At 40.7% G+C, this 22529-nt stretch overlaps 1 protein-coding gene across 1 annotated transcript in view; it reads left to right on the top strand.

The window, feature by feature from the left end:
* The window catches only part of LOC122814249 (triadin-like), a 674993-nt gene that overhangs the window by 173291 nt on the left and 479173 nt on the right, over window positions 1-22529 (top strand). The window lies entirely within an intron of this gene.

The raw sequence follows: 22529 nt of genomic DNA, 5'->3' as shown, positions 1-22529 counted from the left end.
TGTGTAAAAAGACAATATCAGCAAACATTTGAGCTGCTATGAAGAGGATGAAGAATGGAATGGCTGTTGGTCCAGATGACATACCTGTGGAAGCATGGACGCGTTTAGGCGAAATGGCATTTTTAACTAGCTTGTTTAATGAAATCTTGTAAAGTGAGATGATGCCTGAGGAATGGAGAAAACGTGTTTTGGTACCAATTTTTAAGAATAAGGGTGATGTGCAGAGCTGTAGTAACTACAGAGGGATTAAATTGATCAGTCACAGGATGAAGTTATGGGAAAGAGTAGTGGAAGCTAGGTTAATAAGGGACGTGATGATTAGTGATCAGCAGTATAGTTTCATGCCAGGAAAAAGCACTACAGATGCGATGTTTGCTCTGAGAGTGTTGATGGAGAAGTACAGAGAAGGTCAGAAGGAGTTGTATTGTGTCTTTGTGGACTTATAGAAAGCATATGACAGGGTGCCTAGAGAGGAGTTGTTGAATTGTATGAGGAAGTTGGGAGTGTCAGAGAAGTATGTAAGAGTGGTACAGGATATGTACGAGGGTAGTGTGACAGTGGTGAGGTCTGCGGTGGGAGTGACGGATGCTTTTAAGGTGGAGGTGGGATTACATCAAGAATCAGCTCTGAGCCCTTTCTTATTTGCAATGTTGATGGACATGTTGACAGACGCGATCAGACAGGAGTCCCCGTGGACTAGGATGTTTACAGATGACATTGTGATCCATAGTGAGAGTAGGGAACAGGTGGAGGAGACCCTGGAGAGGTGGAGATATGCTCTAAAGAGAAGAGGAATGAAGGTCAGCAGGACTAAGACAGAATATAGGTGTGTGAATGAGCAGGAGGATAGAGAAATGGTGAGGATGCAGGGAGTAGAGGTGGCAAAGGTGGATGAGTTTAAATACTTGGGATCAACAGTTCAGAGTAATGGTGAGTGTGGAAGAGAGGTGAAGAAGAGAGTACAGGCAGGATGGAGTGGGTGGAGAAGAGTGTCAGGCGTGATTTGTGACAGACAAGTACCAGTAAGAGTGAAAGGGAAGGTCTACAAGAGGGTAGTGAGACCAGCTATGTTATATGGGTTGGAGACAGTGGCATTGACAAAAAGGCAGGAGTTAGAGCTGGACATGGCAGAGTTAAAGAAGTTAAGATTTACACTGGGTGTGATGAGGGTAGACAGGATTAGGAATAAGTATATTAGAGGCTCAGCCCAGGTAGGAAGGTTTGGAGACAAAGCCAGAGAGGCAAGATTACGTTGGTTTGGACATGTGCTGAAGAGGGATGCTGGGTATATTGGGAGAAGGATGCTAAGGATGAAGCTGCCAGGTAACAGGAAAAGAGGGAGGCCTAAGATAAGGTTTATGGATGTGGTGAGAGACGACATGCAGGCAGTTGGTGTGACAGAACAAGATGCAGAGGACAGGAAGAAATGAAAACAAATGATCCGCTGTGGCAACCCCCAATGGGAGCAGCAGAAAGAAGAAGAAGATTTGAGCTGCCATTGTGATCCTAAAACAAGCAGGTGAAGACAGCAACACAGAATACAAACAAGGGTCTAATGATAATGTCATCTCTATGCAGCAGCATCACCTTGTAAGCAAGACACATAGCCAGCTTTAGATATAGGCCAAGTAGGTGTCCTCCTGTCTAGTAGGGGTGCTTTTACAGTATTCATTTGCTTATTTTTTGTAGTAAAGAAATGGTTTATTTAAATGTGTTGAGTGAATACAGGCAAAACTGAAGAGTTGGACAAACTGAGTAAAATGGAGAAAAGAGTATTCTGGGTGGTGTAGGAAGACCAAGATGGGGGCACCTGGTGCTGTGATGTGGTGTTGTAGAGTCCATTTGCCTAGAGCTCCAGATGACCAAAGGCCAGCCCTGCAGACACATAGACTCATGCAATACTGATACTAAAATATAATTCAAACTGCAAGTGTGCAGTTGCCCAGAAATGACAAGTTAGGGCTGCAGTGTTCGACATACATGATACAGGGGAAGCAAAATCATGTTGCACAAAGCTAAAGCTATGCAGCAGTAACAATGCCAGTCAGCATATATATATATATATATATATATATATATATATATATATATATATATATATATATATATATATATATATATATACCAGCTGTGTATGGGACAGTACAGAGACATGATTTTGTCCCATTACAATGAAACAGAAAAACAGACTAGCTGTTGCACAGATATCAAAGTGTGTGACATGGTTGCTAAGGAAACACAGAAATATTACAGAAAAGCCATTTCTAATACTGCAATCAAGGTTTATAGCTTGACATAAAATTCTGAAACACATAGAGAACCACAGATCACATGAAACTTAACTACATGCAGATGCAAGACATGTAGAAAAAAATATAATAAACATGCCACGCTCTTCCTCTTCAGTAATATTATTCAGCAGTGAAATTTATTTATTGTATTTACTAGCTGGGAATGTCGAATAAGAGGTCTCATTTTCAGCTGAGTGTTGCTAAAAAATTCTGTGAAAAAATACAATAATCATACAATATGGTTTACAAAGTAAGCAGCGGATGGTATGTCAGTATGTCAAACAAAAGTTTTGAACAAATAATGAAATGAACTATTAAAAATTTGCTACTCATATAAAATATGAGAAATAACAGAAAGACAGATTACAGAAAACAGAGATTCTCTAGACTAGTTGCATGCTTTAGGTAATGCCAGAGCTGTTGGAGCATTTACATTCCAGGGAAATTGTTAACAAGAAGTTGAGGGAGCTTTTTTTTAGAAATGTATCTGATATTCTGTTGGATTTTTTCCCCTGAAGTATTAAATCTGCTTATTTCTTTTTTTGTCTTTGAAATGTTTACTAATGTTCCTCTTGATGCCTGGAGGCCATGAGGGTGCATGTCCTCTTGATGTTATGATTGTACCATATAGGCTTTTTCCTGTCCTTGCTAATATGGTACCATCTTACACTGTCCCTTGCATATCTTCATCACTTGTTAGGTCTGACCATAAGGCAGTCTCCTTCAAACTAAAATTGAAACCAGAGATCCTTTTCAACCAAGGTACCTTTAGAAGTTTCTTAAGACAAACTACCTACTTTTAAGTGATAAATTGGTAATCTTCACCAAACCCAGTTAACTCCACTAAATACACACAAGCATATGACACCACACTACATCAGCATGTAAACAGCTGCACAGATGCAGCTGTACCCACATCGGAACCAGTCTAGGGCAAACCCCAGAAAAAACCTACATGGTACAATTATAACATCAACAACCTTTATAATAAAAGGAAAATAATTTTTCTGATCAAAAGTAAGAAGAGTAACTCCCAGAATGTTAGATCCTTGTCACTGAAATAAACAACCATCAAATCCAAGTTTCTGACTAAAGTAGGTAAAACAATGACAATCACAAGGCATTTTTAGCCATGTTTGTAATCTCAGAAGAAGAATGCAGAAATGGACTGAGCTGATTGTGAGTGATATTACCAACACTGAGGCTGATGATATAGCAAGCCTACTAGCTGAAAATGTAACTGTAACTTTACCCTCTCTCCGCTACATCTCTCCTTCAAGATATGCCTGAAATTGACTCAACTCCAACTATCACATAAGGACAAGTCGTAAAAATGCTAACAAAAGCTAAAAATACTGCATCAATGGGTCCTGACAATATCACTGGATCATCTTAAATAGCATGAAGCATGAATTAACCACACCCTGTCAACACTGTTCAATCTCAGCCTCCAAGCAAATGAAGAACAACTACAGTCATTCTCCTGCATAAGGGAGGACCTTCCACAGACCCAGGCAATTATGGATCCATAGGTCTGACCAACCTCATATGCTAGCCATGGAAAGAGTTCTCATGGAATTAATCAATCAGGACATAGGAAACCTTCAAAGACTGGACTTGTCTCAGTTTGGATTCATCACTGGCAAGTCATGCTTACTCATCCTTGTAGATTTTTTTTTGAAAGGTAAAGCTATGGATGAGAACAAAATGGTACACACCACATACGATGACCAGGCTAAGGCATTTGACACAATTCTCCACTCAGACATAGTAGAAAAGCTAAATAAACTTGGAATAAACCCCTGTGTCACCTGTTGGATTTCCATCTGGCTCACAGACAGGACAGGAAATCAAAATAGGGAAAATTAAGTCCACAAAGAGACCAGGCACTAGTGGAGTACCCCAGGGTTCTGTGCTGGTACCGGTCCTGATTGGCATCTACTTTTCTGAAGCAAAAGCCAATACCATAGAGGTCTGGCTGACTAAGCATGCCCTTTGGGAAGTCATCTAATCCAAAGAACTACCACATTGACAATACGCCCCTAAGAACTGACCCAATTGTTTGGAATTTGGGAATTTATGTGGACAGTGACCTAACATTTGACCAACATGAGTCCATTGCAGTAAGAACATCCATCTATATTGCACAGCTTATAAACAAAGGGATTGTCTCTAGATCTAGGGATGCCATTGACTCCTCTATTCAGCTCTCATTAGGCCAATCCTTGAAGGCCTAAACAACATGTCTTACATAGACCAATTCAAAGCCCTATCACTATACTTGGTATGCTACAGACTGCTAAGAGGTGACCTGTGACTGGCATAGCGGACTCTCCAACCCAATACTGATGGATTTACTGCATAACAGCAAATCAAATGGCACCAGAAATACTTGGTCTAGGGTTATAAACTTCTTCTGCAACATCAAGAGAAGTGTTTCGTGGGACAAGTATATCTCTCGGTGCATGCCGCTGCTCTGGAGCATATTGTAAATATGGAAATCAATGGTATGCTGGTATCTCTGAAACACTGAGATGATGAAGACAAAAATTAGCAAAGTGATAAGAAGTGAGTATTGTTATCCTGTTTTTTTTTAATTTCTGGTATTAATTTTTGCTGTAGCTTGCTTGGAAATTGGCAAATATTCTAATACAGGCTGCACATAAATTAATCCTTCAAATAATGAATGAATTGAATGATGTGGTTTATGCAGTGCTTGTCACTGCAAATTTGTTATGTTTTCGAATGTAGTAGACCCTAAGGCCTAGAATAAAGAGCACTGTATTCCAGAGATTCATTGTGAAAGTCCTATATAAGAACAGACAAATCTGTTTCTAAATTATGATAGTATTACCGCAACAGTGCACAAGTAACTTGTCCCAAGTAGGCCTATTCCTCCAGGTTCTCCAAACATTTAAATGTTGGAGTCCCTTGCTTCTGACCATTTATCTGTCCAAATAAGTAAATTGTATTTCAGCTGTCCAACACGTCTTGTCTTTTACCTATTCTGAATATATATTTTGTTGTGCAGCAAGGAATCTAATGAACCCGAAATATGTCCAAAAGTATGATTAAATAAAATTATGCACGCTGGAAGCACTACGTCATTTTACTATTTGTTCTCCTCATACATTCCTGTATAAAAAGTACTAGAGGGAGGCTTTAGAAGGTTTTTCTTGTGTTTGCTTGCTGCATAACACAGACTAGGTAGTGTAAATAAAACTGTCCCTAGACAGGCCACAAACTACCTGGAAGTGCATTTGGATCATGTTTACACAATAGAGCAGATCCTGATAGTAAGATTCTGTCAGATGGGGAAAGATGGAGTTTACTGCATTTTAGTTATAATCCATTATGTCTGATCTAATAACGGCAACAACAACCAGTAAAATCTCTGCGTGAGATACAAAAATTTTGTCAGCAGGATTTCTGTGAATGGCAGCTCTACCATCAGTAAAAAAGAAAATTAATGTTTTCGAGTTCAATTTTTTTTGTAGTGTCTATAGCAATTATAGAACACAACACAAAAAGCTGTAATTGTAAGTATACATAATTATTGCAAATCGTATGAAAGAGTGGGTGTAACACAATGTTCCATCTTTCTAGATGGAAAGTGTGAATCCATCAGAATATCATTTCCCTCCAATTTCTAATCAGTTACTGCACATGTTTGGGGAGTCTTTCAGAACACAGAGGCACCTTGTATCTCTGCATCCAAACATCTGACCCATACTAAAGTATTTGCTCTGTACACATATTTGTTACTTGATTTACTATTTATTCATAAAAAAAGACAATAAAGCAGTATCATAAACACATTCACACAATGAATTCTTTCATTCAAAGGAAACACATTCATGGTTGTTACAAAAAATATATCAATATCTATATTTATGTACAGGTCTATATTATCTCAGTGAGTGCTTAACATACCAAACGCTGTATAATCAACCCTAATATGTCAAAACATCAAAATGCCGAACACAGGGAACAGCAATTTTTTTCCCAGGGAAACAAAAGTGGGGGGGTTTTGCCCACCTTCCCCCACTTAAATATACCAACTCCGAGATCACACCACAGTGGCGGAAATGGCAAAGTCCCAAAAATGGCCCAGTGATTTTTTCCCAGGGGAAAAAAATCACTGTTCCATTGTTTCGGGATTTCACCATTTCGAGTAAACAGGGTTGATTAAACAGTGTTCGCTATTTCCTTTCTCTATATATGTGTGTATGTGGTATTGTTCGTTTTTTGAAAACATAATCACATAAAATAGAATCTTTATGAAAAAAGCCTAATATTATGCTACTGTAGTTAAATTTAAGACACGTTAAGCACTGGCAAAGTTTGTTTTCCATGAAAACATCGTAGGAGTTAAAATAATATGGTAGGGACAAAAAAAGGCTTGTCTTATCTTGATACTGTTAGATAGTGTACCAAATAGTGCTTGATTGCCTGTTTATGCATAAGGCAGCATCTGAAACAATAAAAATAAGGATTTTCTTTTGTAAATGTAAGCTGTATTTTTTCCACCTGCTAGCTTAAAATTGTGTGATCAGGGAAGGGCTGGATATCTGACTGAGCAGATAAAACCACAGCTTTATTCATGAAGGTTGCATATATCCAGATGTGGGGAAGGGAATCAGGCTGGCAACAGCACTGACATATTTTGTTTCCACAGACCTCCAAACTTTATCCAGGAATATTATATCTATATAAAGTCCCTTCAGGAATGATCATTAACAAAGCAGTTGACCTTTACTGTAGACATTTTTTTAGAATCCATTCTGTGCAGCTGCCATTTTCATAGTATAATATGTCTCAGCAAAAATGTTCTGCCTTCATTCAAATTAGATTATGGGCATGATTCAATAAACCCTTTATGGTTCGTTGAAACCATGTGCACATTAAGATAGAGTGACAATTCGGATTCAGTAAGCAGCTCTACGTTATGTGTAGAGCTGCACAAACAAGGTAAGCATTGTGGTATGCTAATTACTGCACACGCAGTGGAATGCTAATCAGCCAATCGAGGATGGTGGAGCTGTTCAACAAGCTATAAAATGATCATGTACACTGTGCATCCTTTTGTCTTGTATTCCAAAACCTACTAGAATGCAGCCACAAAAACTACATTGGAAGGAACGAATGTTAGGGGCTGCTACTGCTCTTCTGCATGTGTATGTGCAACACGCTCACATCTATGCTGCTGCTGATACTGATAGACCTTGGGCAACAACAAGAAGAAGGGTATTTAAACCCCATTTAACTCTTCATGGTCTGCATGAGGTGGTAACAGTAAAGCACTACAGGGTGGATAGAGACACACCCCAGGAAATCTGCAACCTCTATCATCCTCATCTGAGAGAAAGGGCAAACCAAGGAGAACCAATACCTGTGGAGACAATGGTGTAGCACTTATAATACTAGCTACAGTACCCTTTCAGTGACCCACAGTGAGCAAGCTGGGAGTGTCACAGGCATCAGCATCCGGGATCCTACACCAATTCCTGAATGCTATGCTACAGCATGCCAATGACTATATATATATATATATATATATATATATATATATATATATATATATATATATATATATATATATATATATTTATATTTCACCAACTACTCAGAGTACAGAGCTAAACCTAGGCAGGACTTTTATCCCATAGTACACTTCCCTTAAGTCTTGAATGCCACAGACTGCACACACAGTGGGATCAAATCACCACCCAGGGAACAGTGAAGGGTTTCTATCAACAGAAAGGGGTTCTACTCTTTTATCTGCCAGGTCAGGTACAATAATAAGGTAATAATCCTGAATGTGTGTGCTGTTAACCCTGACAGTTACTATGACTCCCATATCTGTCATGTTTCACAGCTCTACCAGAGGTGTTCCAGGAGTGATATCCCACAAGGCCATTTACTGAGGGATGTAGTTAATGCATTTGAACCATTGCTGATGGCCCCCACATCCATGGAGGAGCACTATAATGAGGCACACACTCAAACAAGAAAATCATAGAGCATGTCTTTGGCTGTTGAAGTGATGGTTTTGGTGCATAGATACATGGGGGGGTGCAGTTGCAGTACGATCACAGTACTTTTGCCAAAATATCACAGTCTGTGCTATCCTGCACAATATCATCCAGTGAAAACAGCTGTGGCAGGAACACCAAGGACTAGGAGCAAATGCTCCACCACCACTGGTACGGTCATCACATTTGCATGCAGGTGATGAGTCAGATGGGGAACCCCCAGCTTCTGTGGGTGTAGGTAGACGTAGGTCTGCACAATATGCTCTCGCCCTGGCCAAAAGGCAATGGATAGTGCACATGCTCACCACCTAAGGGGTATACCTTTTATCCTATGCACGCACATAGAGTAAAATCGATCCCAGGCAATGCTCAAACCTTTACTTAATTATGTAATGGTTGTGTACTGCTTATATCAGACAGTCAGCCCCAAATGACAACAGTTGCAACTGCAGGACTATCAAGGTAAGTGTTGAACCTGTAATAGAAAAATAAATGTGTAAGGAGCACGAATGAATGGCAGATACCTGCATACTGTTACTTGTAAATGTACCCTAATAGAATGTGTGCAAGTTGTCCAGCAATGGAATCGATATGTGACATGACTGAGTGGTGTAATATATATTTATGCAGTTTAACAAATAACTTATCTCACACATCACCCAGTATAGAAAAAGCAGTCCAAAGCCCACTTATCCTTACATTCTCACAAGTGGAGCAATAAGCATGACTGGCATATCAGTGACATCACCAAAACATATCCTAAGTACGCAGCTATCCACCCTGTGCATCAGCATACACATATGTAACACTGAATCCAAAAGATAGAACAAGGTGATGGCAAAGGTATCATCATTTGCAGAGGGTGGTCCTAAGTACTCAGCTATCCACCCTGTGCATCAGCATACACATATGTAACACTGAATCCAAAAGATAGAACAAGGTGATGGCAAAGGTATCATCATTTGCACAGGGTGGCTGGTGGAGCAGGAAGCCAAGGCTGACAGAAAGGTAGTGAGTGTGTGACAGTAAGAAACACAGGCAGGTGGTAATGTTGGGATATCAAACAGCCACTAAGAGAGGATGGCCTGAAACCCTCATTAATGCTTCATATGGCTGGCATGTGTAAGGGTTAGTATGGACACTCTATGTGAAATGTGTGTGTCTCTCTGCATGAACGCAGACAAGCTCTTTGCTAGCACTATGTCCCAGCATGTCAGACAGGTATGAGCCTCGCATGATAGAGGTATCACTTCAGTGTCATTACCCCCAACTGTGAGAACTGTCTTTGCCAGGAATTGCACTAGCACATCCATGGTCAGATGTAGTTGTGCTACCTGAATGTGAGGAATGTCTGCTGGATGATCTCTTCTCTTGACTATGCCCAGGTCAATGACCCCATGGCCTACCATGTCTGGGTGTGGACACCTCAACTAATGATAGAGGAGTGGAAGTAGTGTCACTATGGGAGCAGGATCAGGCATGGCCATTTTGGGTAACACCAGATGCTGCTGCATCAATATGGCCACGTGGATGCAGTCCCCCTTGCAGCAGATGTTCCCTCACAGACACTGCCTATTCCAGTGTAGCATGCACCTGATCCACTGAATTGGTCACACAGTAGAGACAGTAACGCACATCAGATTGTACCACATGTAGAATCCTAAGAGTGTCCTTGGAGGCCATAGAGGAACACGTCTACATACGTTAAGTGGTATGTAATGACACACCATCATCAGGTCGAGGGCAGGCAACAGGCCTCCTCTGAGCACCCCTACCATCCCTCCTGAGTGGCACCTGGCCCACACTTTGGCTATGGCCTGACTCAACTGGCAATGTAACTACATTAACTACTCTACCCTGATCAACTGTGTCACCCTCAACTGGTCCACTATCTAATGGCTCAGTGGAATGAGTATGTGTTGGCATACTGACTGTGTCTAAAGGCAGTCCAGGGGGTGTGCGAGTCACAACCTCATAATGAACTTCAGCACCCTGAAATGTGCCACCTTTTGGACATCCTCATCATCAGAGCCTTCCAGTATTCTGACATCAGATGGTAGGAGTCTTACACTTCCAAAGTCAGGATCAGGATCACCTGTGATAATCAACAACACACACAGGAATGAAATTACTACTTCATTAAATATTTACCCAAAATATCTGAACAAAAAGTAACACTGGTCCCATAACTGCAGATGGTACAGCAATACAGTCACTCATTACACCCGCCTGATACATACAGATAATATATCGAAATAATGCTTAATTATAAGAAAAGAAACATTTTTTTTACCATGTGCAGATGTCTTAACACTTTGCAGGGAGGATGAGCCTGGAAGAAATGAAGCAATGAAAGGACAGCAGTTAATCATCACAATGGGAATAATACAGGGACAGTCAATATACAATTGGCTATCTGCCTGTAAAAATAGCTGTAACTAAAACTTGCCTGAGCCATCCACCCACCCCCATGTCTATTGCCCCACTCTCTTGCACAACTCTGAATTATCACTAAGAACAGATATGAAATGTATCACAAGCAGTAGTACCCATATTATAGTTTAGTCTACAAGACAATATAATGTTGCCTTATGTAAGCCTACCTGGAATCTGCTCCTGGGACACACTTGACCTCCCAACCACGTCAATACCACCATCAATCACACAGTGCAAAGGCTCCCTTGAGCTGTCAGGATCTCTCACACTGGAAGGAACTCCTCATTTGGTGTCAGTGGTGGCTCACAAGCAGGACCATCCCACATAGCCAGCTGTTCTTGGGCATCTACAGACACCCTCCTCCATGCCGATGAATCCATGTCAGTGGTCCGATACTACACCTGATCATAATTGCAGCCATGACCACCAACTGCATTAACATCAGTGACAAACTGGTTCCAAATGTCCTATCTGGGACTGGCAGTCATATCCTCCTGGCCCATCTCAACTATGAAGGCTCCATGGTGCCCCAGTTCCTGGATGATGACCTCGTTCTCAGCCTCATTAAAAGTTTTTTTTTTTCTGGATTTGCTGGTTTGGGTGTCATAAAAGAGGGAAAGATAAAACCCATTAATAGCACATAAGAAATGTATTCTTTCCAAAAATAATCAGGCTGTATACCCATTGTCAACATAAAGCACATGAAACACACTTTTCCTTTTATCAAGATTATATAATTTCAAACCCACAATCCCTGGCTTAGAAGACCAAGTTATCCATTAAGCCACTGGAACCTGACAAATTGCTATGAAGATGCAGGAGATTGAACCCAGAACTTTATAAATGCAAAGCATGCATTCCAGCACTGAGCTATACACCCCAACAGGCTTAGGACAACAGATTGGTAGTTGCCCTCACCCCCAACAAAAAGGGTTGTACAAATCCAGGAATAGCAAATAAGTAAGGCATGTTTTCCACAAAACATCAAACTGTGTACCCACTGTCAGCATAAAAGCACTTAAAGCAAACTTCTCATTTAGGGCAACAGAATGGTAGGTTGCACCACCACAACCTCAAACAAATGTAAAGGTATGGACAAACACCCATTTTGTCAACATTCCTGTACTGAAGACTGCATTTATGTCATTGATTACTGAATAGCAATTATCTTTATTTATTTTTTATTTATTTATTTTACATTTGTTGACCGGGATAGTCGACTGGATGCATATCCATTTTCAGCAGAGGCCCCGGGAGAAAAGCTCCAAACATACAGAAAAAAACATGCATACATATTAAGGGTTTTACAACGTAACAGTGGAAAAAAGCTCCAATTGAGCAGACAAAAACAAGTATTCCAAGCAACAGTTAAATAGCAAGCAGATTTTACAAGAAGCAAGGTGTGTCCCTCAAGAGGGATCCACAATTTAACAGTATGTCATAGAATGTAAAAGTTAATTAACAGGTGGATTACAGCAACACTATATTACAAAGAAATGTACAGAACAAGATTGTCATTGCAAGCATTTGTGAGCAAGAAGCTAGTACATTACTGTTGAGTTAAGCATCAAAGAAGCCTAAAACCACAGTCAGCCACATGTATGACCCCTTGTATTGGAGGGTAAACATAATTACAGTTCTCCAAACTCAGGTGAAATTGCAAATGCAAATGATAAGAACATACTTGGGCTGAAAGCATAATCTATCTCACAAATATAAAGCCCTGCAAAAACTGCCTATGCCAACAGTGAATACAAGAAGTGCATACAGATCAACCTTCATGTTTCTACTGGCTATATAAATACATTTTGTAAGGTTATAGTGTAAATGTCCTTGAATAATAGAAAGATACATTAGTAAAATAAGTGCTTCTCTGCAGAAAAATCTTCTTCAAAGGAATACTATTCTTTGGTTTTGTCTGAAAACAAGGCTCCTCACCTTCAAGTACCCTAAATACATGATTACCATTTTATACTGTAGTTTCAGCCGTCCAAGAAATTTGTAGATGCAAATGAGGAGTGAACTCATTAGAATTGTAGAATACCAAACTTTTGACTTTGTGTAGCAGGGGTAAACATAGTGTAGCCTCTACACCCCTGTTAGGTGCTAATGGCTTGCAAATGTGAATGATTACTCTGAGTGCAGGAAAACACAGCAGCAATTCAGACACCCTTCCCTGCAGTGGGTGAGGCAGTGAGGTTACACTTACAAAGTGTGGAACTAACTGCAGTGAGCTTTTAAATAAAAATAAACACCACACATACATAATATTTTGGCCATAATAGCACAAGTCTCCAGCCTTTGCTAAAACTGTTGTTCACTGTTATGTATTTGTTCCTCACCTTGAAAGAAAAATGATAGGAAATGCCCTACAGATTGCATGTCTGATAGTAAAGGAGAGATAAGGGAAGAATGGCCAGAATACAAAAAAGAGGAGACAGCTACATTTTGTAAAAAATATTCATAAATACAAGTGTGATTTGAGAATTCATTGGACTAAGTATATTAGCCACATATGTAGAACCAACTGAGAATGTTCAACTGGATGAAGTGTTAATACAGAGTATGAAATGTGAATTGCTTGTATGCACATGATTTGATTGGCATTGCAAAGCTGTATCTGTGGCAAAGAGAGATACCCACTATAACTGTGTTGTTTAAGTGCAGTAGTCTGATGGTTCAAATCCAGAGCTGTCTGATTATTTCCCTTTTTTTAAGCTTTTTTTCTTTATTTCTTTACCGGTAGTACAGCACATGCATATCGCAAACATGCTTAGCTGCTTAAAAAGTGAAAATTTAATTTCAGTTGCCTTATAGAGCAAAAACACACTTACCGGGATTGTGAGGTGGTCAGCAACATGGATGGTAATGACTGTAGAAATTCCACCTGTTACCCAACTGTCTCCATGGTAAAAGGTGTAAATACATTGAGCTAAAAAAGGCAGAACATGGCAAAGTGGGGATGGAGTCCATTGGTAGTTATTTTTACTAAGGAAGGGTCATAATGAGTATCCATACAAGTAATATATGTTCACTATTGCCTTTTACATTTGCACATTACCTATCCATGTGCAAACAAGGTTCACTACTTAAAGAAAATAGTGAAAAATTTAATTTGGCTTGCCTTCCTTCTCGCAAACAGCCTTAGTGTTGAGGCACAGCCATCAGCACTATGGACAGCACTGATTGTGGAACATACACCTTCTGTCTATAGGTTCATAGGTGTGTGTGTGTACTAGGCTAATGGCCCTGGAGCCTTTACAAGCCTAGCCCATTGGATTACCCTGGCATTGTGCCACCCGACCTTATGTTTATCTGAGGTGCAGTGTATAAAGCAGCATGCTTCTGGTCAGACTACAGGTGAGCCAGAGTTGAAATAATCCAGATAATTCTTTTTTTTTTTTTTTTTTTTTTTTTTTACAAATGGTGTCAGGATGTTACTAGCTAAGTAATTGTGATCAGGACTGCAAATGTGACTATCAATGACTGCAGTAAAGTATGCATCCTCCCCAAATTGTATAAGTAATGCCTACCTCAATATACTTCTACAACTAGTAGCTTTTTTGCAGGCCTCACTGCAAATCACAAGTTAATTGTGTGTACAGCTTGCTACGAATGACAAAGAGTGGTACATCTTTTGAAATTATTAGTATGACTGAGCAGATATGCTATTTGTGTAGGGCCAGATATCCCAAAAAATGTGTGCAGTATGCTTCTTCCCAGTAAGAACAGTGTCCACATAATACTAGATGGACATTTCATCCATCATCACTGAATATGACACAAAGGAAATCCAACAGCAGATTTTGGAACATTGCACACCACAGGACTGACCACCTATTGAATCTAGGCAACATGTTTTGTATTACACATAAACAGTCATGTCAGAATGTAGTAAAGATAAGCTGTACATTCATCAGCCTAATAAATGCACACCCTTAAAGAGGGGTGGGAGTGAAGAGGTGCATACAAGGAGAGATGGGCATACACATAACAATGTTTTGCATAATGTAATATTCATGGACATGTTTCTGATCTGTTCTCATTATTAAGCTGTTATGCTCTGTCACATGAAGTGACTGACATGAGGTAAAGATGGGTTATTAGAGGGACAACAGGCTTATGACAAGCAGAACAAGGCTGGATAAATATATCATAGTTGTGTAGGTGGATATCAATGCAATTTTTTTTTTAGCCAGTATCTAATATATCTCCATGAGAACTCATAACTCTGGCAAATGTTAACATGTGGGTGATTAAACATATCATAGACATATAACATCATACTAAGAAATTATGTTAGATGCATCTGAAACTGAACTTGATGCTTTGGTCAAAAAAAAAAAAACTTCAGTCAAGTGATTTATGTTACCACTCTATACTGGAAGTTACACTTTCTTATATCCAGCAGTCTAAGAACTGTCAGGGTAACTGCTTAAAAGCATAGTGGCTTTACTCTGCTTTTACTCGTGTTCCTATAGCGCAGCATGTTGAAGCAGCATTGCTCAGAGATAACCAGACTAGTGTGGTCAATGGGAAACACTTACCAGGTTTTACGACAGGATGTGAACAGCCATTCCCTGATGCATAGTTTTGGTGCAGGAAGCCAAACTCTACACAAATGCAGAGGACAAAAAGTGAAGGTTTATTTATGGGACATTTCTGGACTTGTGTGTTGTGTGTGATTTTATTTTTTGACCAGACTAAACATGTGAAAATGGAATTGATAGGAAAGTGCTAAAATGGGGTGGTAAGCAGAGGGGAGAACAAAGGGGAAGCAATTCAGGCATTTGCAGGTGGGAATTGGGAACGAACCATTGATACCCACTTCTTTAACACAGTAATGTGCACATGTAGACAGAATCTGATGAATATTGGCTGTCACCACAGCACAGATGGGTTGGGTGACATTGTAATCATGTTGTATAGCCAGTTAGACCAAATCAACAGGTTGTCATCTCACACACCATGACTCCTATTCATAATATGCACCCAATACATAAACCTACATATGCAGACATACTCTCCAGAAACCTACCTAAACACCAGAGACCTCCAAAACACCAACATGCTACACCTAACACAACACCAAAGCACCTAATACACATAAAAGCACTAGCACCTGTGCCTCACCAAATAAGCTGTTAAGACAATGCACAGCTATTCTAAATGTTTTACTTATAGGTGACTCTGTAGTGAGATATACAGACTACCCTACTCACCAGGTTAAACAAGAAGATGGTTACGGTCAGCTGCCTGTCTGGTGCAAGGATTCACCAGATCACACATTCACTCAAGTCTCTCAACAACAAGTACTGTTATGACTCCATCATAGTTGATGTTGGTGTGAATGACTTGAGATATACCTCTCTGGACTATATGAAGAGAGAAATGATTAAGCTCTCTGAATATGTGTCTCAGGCGGACATTTCACAGAAACTTGCCTCAAGTCTGTAGAAAGTACCCCAGCCTTGGAAGGCTGCAATGCCTTCCACAATTTCAGACTGCAAATAGAAGGTGTGAGAACCAAATGAGGTGGAGTATCTATCTTCAATAAAAGTAATTACACCTCAAGACTGGTTAGACAAGAAAAGGCTATGGAGGTATACCAAGGAAAAATTACTGTGGATAAGACTCCATTTCAGGTCATTGTCAGTTACAGGTCTCGTTTCATGAACCAAGATGCCCACACAGCTTATTTAGACCTACTTGGGATAATTAAGGTACAACCTAATGCCCTAGTCATGGGTGACTTCAACTACCATTCCGTTAATTGGGTAACTTATACAAGCTCAAACTCACTCACAGAAAAGTTCCTGGACTTTGTTAACTCAAATGTTCTGGAACAAATAGTGCTCTACCCCACAAGGGTCTCCAGTATGGTTACCTATTATATCTTTGAAGATGCAAACCTTCAAATGTGTCTTTATCGAACTTAAAAGAATGAAAATTTAAAAAGTGAAAGGGCATATAAGTGATTTCTTTCCCTGGGAAAGAAATCACTTGGCTGCCTCCATTACTTTTCCATTTTCCCCACTGCAGTGTGATCTCAGAGTTGCATATTTAGTTAGGGGGTGTGGGGGGCACAGCAAAGCCACCTACTTTGTTTTGTTTGTAGTGATCTTTTTTTTTATTGGGCCAAGCGATTTCTTTCATAGGGAAAGAAATCACTTTTATGCTGTTTTGCTGTTTTAAATTTTCGTTCTTTTAATTTCAATAAAGACAGATTTGAAGGTTTGCGCCTTCGAAGATATAATAGAGACCCTCCAATATTCTAGACCTGGTCCTCAACAATATGAGTGACCATTGCAATGCCTCAAGTGTAGGGCCCACACTGGCTAAATCTAACCATAAATCAGTCATTTATGAAGTAGCAATAGCACCAGAACTCCTCAAAGGTAAAGTCAGGCTAAAAAACTTCAAAGCTAACTATACCCTCCAAAGGGAAGGTATAATTGACTTCCTAGCTCGAGTTTCCACAGATGGCATTGATGGCTGTACTAAGGTATACACTGATTCCCTGTATAAACATCTACACAAATGCATAGACACAGCTGTGCTGGATAGGATTAAAGCAAGATCCTCAAGCAAAAAACAAACCATCCTGGTAGACAAGTTGCATTCATAAATTACAGAATATGGGAAAGAAGTTGCTGTCTAAAAATACAAACGTGAGATACCAAAACTGGAAGAGCATCCTCTTCAGCCTAAACAAGCAAATGGGACAACTCATAAAATTTTCAAAGAGCAACTATGAGAAAAAAATTAGCAACCATAGCCAAGGATGACTATAAGGCTTTCTTTCGCTACATCTACAACCTGCAAGCTAAGCCTCAGATGTGTGCTGAAGTAATTGTCGATAGCATAACACACACTGACCCTGTGGAAATTGCAAACCTAGTAGTAAACAGCTTTTTCAAAAATGTCATCCCCTTACTCCCCCCAAGCATAGCACAAACTATGTCTTCATCATCTCCTCCTCCCTGCATCCCCAAAGAGCAAGTCATCAATGCTCTCTCCAAGGCTAAGAATGTAGCCTCCATGGGACCAGATGGCATACAGGGCTACATCCTTATTGTTGTAAAATAATAACTAACTACTCCATTAGGCATTCTATTCAACCACAGCCTTAGTACTGGCTTTGTCCCCACTGAATGGAAAACAGCGACTGTTATCACCCCTCCACAAGGCCGACTCAGCAACAGACCCGGGTAACTCTAGACCTGTATGTTTAATCAGCCTAATCTGTAAGATAATGTAATGAATTATCTTTGGCCTCATAAATAAGGATATAGGTGATCTCCATACACTGGATCCATCTCAGTTTGGTTTTCTCAAAGGCAGGCCATGCCTGCTAAACCTGGTGGACCTCTTTGTGACCAGAGCCATAGACAAAGTCAGAGCCATGCACACAGCCTATCTTGTCTTGGCTAAGGCCTTTGACACAATCTAACATTCTGGCATCATTGACAAACTAACCCATGTTGTCAGGTGGGTTGCAGACTGGCTCACAGATTGACAATACTCAGTCAAAGTGGGAGGCTTTACCTCTACCAGCAAACCTGTCACCAGTGGGGTCCCACAAGGGTCAGTACTGGACCTCCTCTTGTTTGGCATATACTTCTCAGAAGACTAGGCCAAAATGGAGGGGCTGTGCCTAACCAAGTTTCCAGATGACTGCAAATTAGGTGCTATCAGTGAATCCTCTACCGATGTCACCACACTTTAAAAGGGGCTTACACAGACCAATGATTGGTGCCAAAGCCATGGTCTTAAATTAAACACTAAAAAATTCATCATCATTCCCTTTGGTAAAAACTATGTTCCTGCTGATTATAAAATAAAAAAAATAATACCCTAAGTACCAGTTGAGTATTGAGAGATCTGGGAATGCAAGTTGACTGTGACCTCAACTTTGATCACCATGTGCCTACTGTGGTGAGGAAGGCATTTTAAGTCACTCACCTGATTAGCAAAGGCAACACCTCAAGATCAAAAGAGGTTATAACTCCCCTGTACTCATCTCTCATCAGGCCTATTATTGAATATAATGCTCCCTTTGGTATGTATTGTACCATCACCTGCAGCAACTTGAGAGACCTCAGAGATTTATACCTAGGAAAATTCAGGGTCTCCACCATATGTCTTATATGGACACACTGAAGTCGCTGTCACTGTACTCAGTAGAGTATAGACTACTCAGAGGGAAGTTATGTCTGGTTTAGAGGGCTATCTCTGACCCAAATCTAATGGAAATGCTGCATATCCATAAGTTGTATGGGACAAGGGTTACCCGTTCCAGGGATCTCAGTCTAGCCTGTGACATAAACAGGACCTGCTGGAGAGATAGATACATCTGTCAGAGGTTGCCACTACTCTGGAATATACTTACAACCTATATCAAAGAGACCACCTCCATGACTGTGTTTAAGTGCAACCTGGATGACTGGATGGAAAACTGTAAATTTCAACCGGGGATTGCCCTGATATCTCTCCTGGGCATGGGTAGTCTTTGCTAGAAAAACCTTGGGCATAGACATTATCTTTCATCTTGTATTATGTTGGGATTTATTGGCTAGGCTTGTAAAGACCCTCAGGTCAACAGCCTAGTAACTTCCTATGAGCCTATGAACCCAAGTGTGTCGAGAAGATACATATGTGAAGTGGAGAGCTATGTATGGGATAATCATTTTTTTTCTTTGATTTCAAAAAGAGAGGAATGCTTGGGAAGGGACCTAAGAATGTGAGGGTCAGATAGGTAGAGTTGGTGAGAAAGCAGATGCAAACAGGACATGCAAGATAGACACAGGATGGTGATGGACATAAAAGATTGGGGTCACCATGATTGGGGACAGGTAGGGAGAGATCAGAAGCACATGATCGTCTAGTGTGGGAACAGTAAGAATCTAGTCCTCACCCACAGAACTGTCATCACTGTCCCCTTCCTTGGTAGTCTGTTAGACTGCTTGACTTGGAGTCTGTTTTCTGTTTTAATGAGCAGCCTCTCCAGGTGGCTGATGTGGGCACCAAGGCCAGTCTCTATTAATCACGCACCATCCCTAGCAGCTCCTGGCAGGTGACTTAATCACTGTCTTCACCAGTACTCCTGTAGGGTACCACTGCACTACCAGCTGGGGGAATACTACCTGAAGTGGATGTACCAGGTAGGGCAAGCATTGTGGAAGCAGTACTACCAGGTTGATTCCCAGGGGCGCTGGGTGTTGGTGTGGCAGCTGGTGGAGGTTTGGCCAACTGAGCCACAGCAGTTGGCCAACCTCCCTGTGCTGAAATGCATTTGGTTTGTGACAGAAAGGTATGACATCAAAATGATGTGATTCCAAGTAACCTACAAAAAAAAATAAGGGGTGGGGTGAGACAAAAAAGAAAAGATGATTAGAACCATGATATGTCACATTCATTCTTTATAACTGTGATGCCTGTGCCTTGGCCCAGCAATAAATGAGCCTCAATCCTCACCACTAACACCAGTGAGGGGCATCTCATATAGGAGGAAAGGATAACCAATTAACACAGTAAAGTGCAATTTCCCTTAAGAGCACACAGAGATGACAGTCAGACTGGGGCTGGTCACTCCCTTGCTCTCCAGGTCCCTAATATGACTCCCCACTGGCACAGCTATAGGGTCCGGATCTCACCTAGCTGGGCAAGTTAAAACCTCCAGTGCCCTCTGTCCAACCAGTGCCTTGGTGTCCCTGCCCAAGTAGCTGACACACACACACTTTGAGATAAGAGTTTATACAACCACATAGACACTCCTGGGGAAGGCTGGCACAGGTACTCCAGCTGTACCCCTATCACCCAGACTATACGGTAGTACCACCTGCCACCACCCAGCTAATACTTATCAGCTACTCAAAGGCCCTTAAAAGGGTGTCCAATTATTACTGTGCAATATTATTATCCAGTTGGTAGTATAGCTAAACAGTCAAGGCTTATTGGAGTGACGTGGTACAGTAATCACTATAAATATGCAATGTACTCTAGAGCTTAAATTATCTCTACACAAAATAGCCACAGTGGAGAGGTTTTAAAATATTTAATAATAAATAATCAAAACACAAACAATACTTCTTAATACACAGTGCTAGTCAAGAGTTCAAAGATCACAGAGAAATGCTTAAAATAATTCTGCAGTACAGTTCTGACATCACAGAAAAACACTTAGTCTAATCTTTCAAGTTCCTACCTATTTCATAAGGTAGTACTAAGCTAACTGCCCTTGCGAGCCAGTTTAAGTCTAGCCAATTATCCCTTGCGAGACTCAAACCCTGCACCTTGTGTTTGTAAGGCAAACACTTTAACCATTAGGCCACCCAACACAAGTCTAAGATAACTTAAATAAGAAAACAGGCAGAGTGCTGATGAGTTGGATGGTCAAGACAAAAATGCTTAATAATCTCTGGTTCTCTCTGTTTAAATTGAAATTGCAGTTCTGATTCACATTACATCATTCTTCACACTTCCCTGGGTTCCCAGGCTAACAGAAAATGCATTTACATTCTTAACATCTCCTTTTGTTATCTTGCAACTGGTCATGAAGCAGAGCAATAAAATAAATTTGCATGCTTAAATCTAGCAATTTAACTCTTGGTTAAAACAATAGCAAGAATTCCTTCATGTGACCCTTCGACACAACTGTCTACATTAAAGGGTCACAACATGCTTTACTTTGGTCAGTAGAGTGCACTGTTGTCACATTTTTTTCCAGTTCCACAGGTAACACTATTCCTTTACATTTGAGACAACGCGCCTGTAGTTTACATTCATATTTACAAATGACAGAATTATCTGCAAAATTCTATCTGTCTAAGCTGGCAGCCTTCATTGATCTTTACCCATTCTTGACATATCTCCTCCACTGGGGAACTCAAGCTAGTTTTTCAAGTGACCCTTGAGAAATGTTGCTTAAGAGGGTCAGGTCTATCTGAGTATACCTACCCCATTCCCTGTCTTGAGAGCCCATCTGCATTGGCTTTGCTACTCCCACTGTGGTGCTGTACTGACATATCATATGCTTGCAACCCTAGGCTCCATCTTAACAACTTGGCATTTTGTTGGCTGGCTTTGTTTAACCATGTTAGGGGGTTGTGATCTGTCATAACAGTGAATTTCCCTCCATACAGAGAAGGCTGAAGTTTCTGCAGTGCCCACACTATGGCTAGACATTTCTTTTCTACAGCTTCATAGCATTCCTCCCTGGGTTAGGGCCTACTGAGATAAAACACTAGGGGCTCTTCTCCCTCTGAAGAAATCTGGGTAAGTACAGCCCCCACCCCATGGTTCAAAACATCCACCTGCACAACAAATTATTTGCTATTATCTGGACTGGCTAACACAGGGGGTCCTCCCAAAGCTTCGTTAAGCTTCTGGAATGCCTGCTCACATGCTGGGGTCCACATTACCTTTCTGGCCTGTTCTTCCTTGTCAGGTCTGTGAAGGGAGCAGCTATGGTACTATAATTGGGGACGAACTTTCTGTAGTACCCTGCTGTCCCTAAAAATGCTCACACCTGCTTTTTGGTAACAGGTGCATGCCATGCCCAAATGGCTTCCACTTTGGCAGGTTCTGGCCTTATCTTACCACTCCCCACTTTATGTACTAGGTAGGGGACCTCTTCCATACCAACCTGACATTTGCTCAACATAATGGTCAACCCTGCCCTCTGTAGTCTGCCCAGCATCTCCCTGACATCGTGACGGTGCTCTGGTGAGGAATGGCTGTATATGGCAATATCATCTAGGTAAGC

Source organism: Protopterus annectens, chromosome 1.part1, assembly GCF_019279795.1.
Source record: "Protopterus annectens isolate FY-2018-M chromosome 1.part1, PAN1.0, whole genome shotgun sequence".
NCBI lineage: Eukaryota > Metazoa > Chordata > Ceratodontiformes > Protopteridae > Protopterus > Protopterus annectens.
This window is presented reverse-complemented; position numbering and strand designations above follow the sequence as displayed.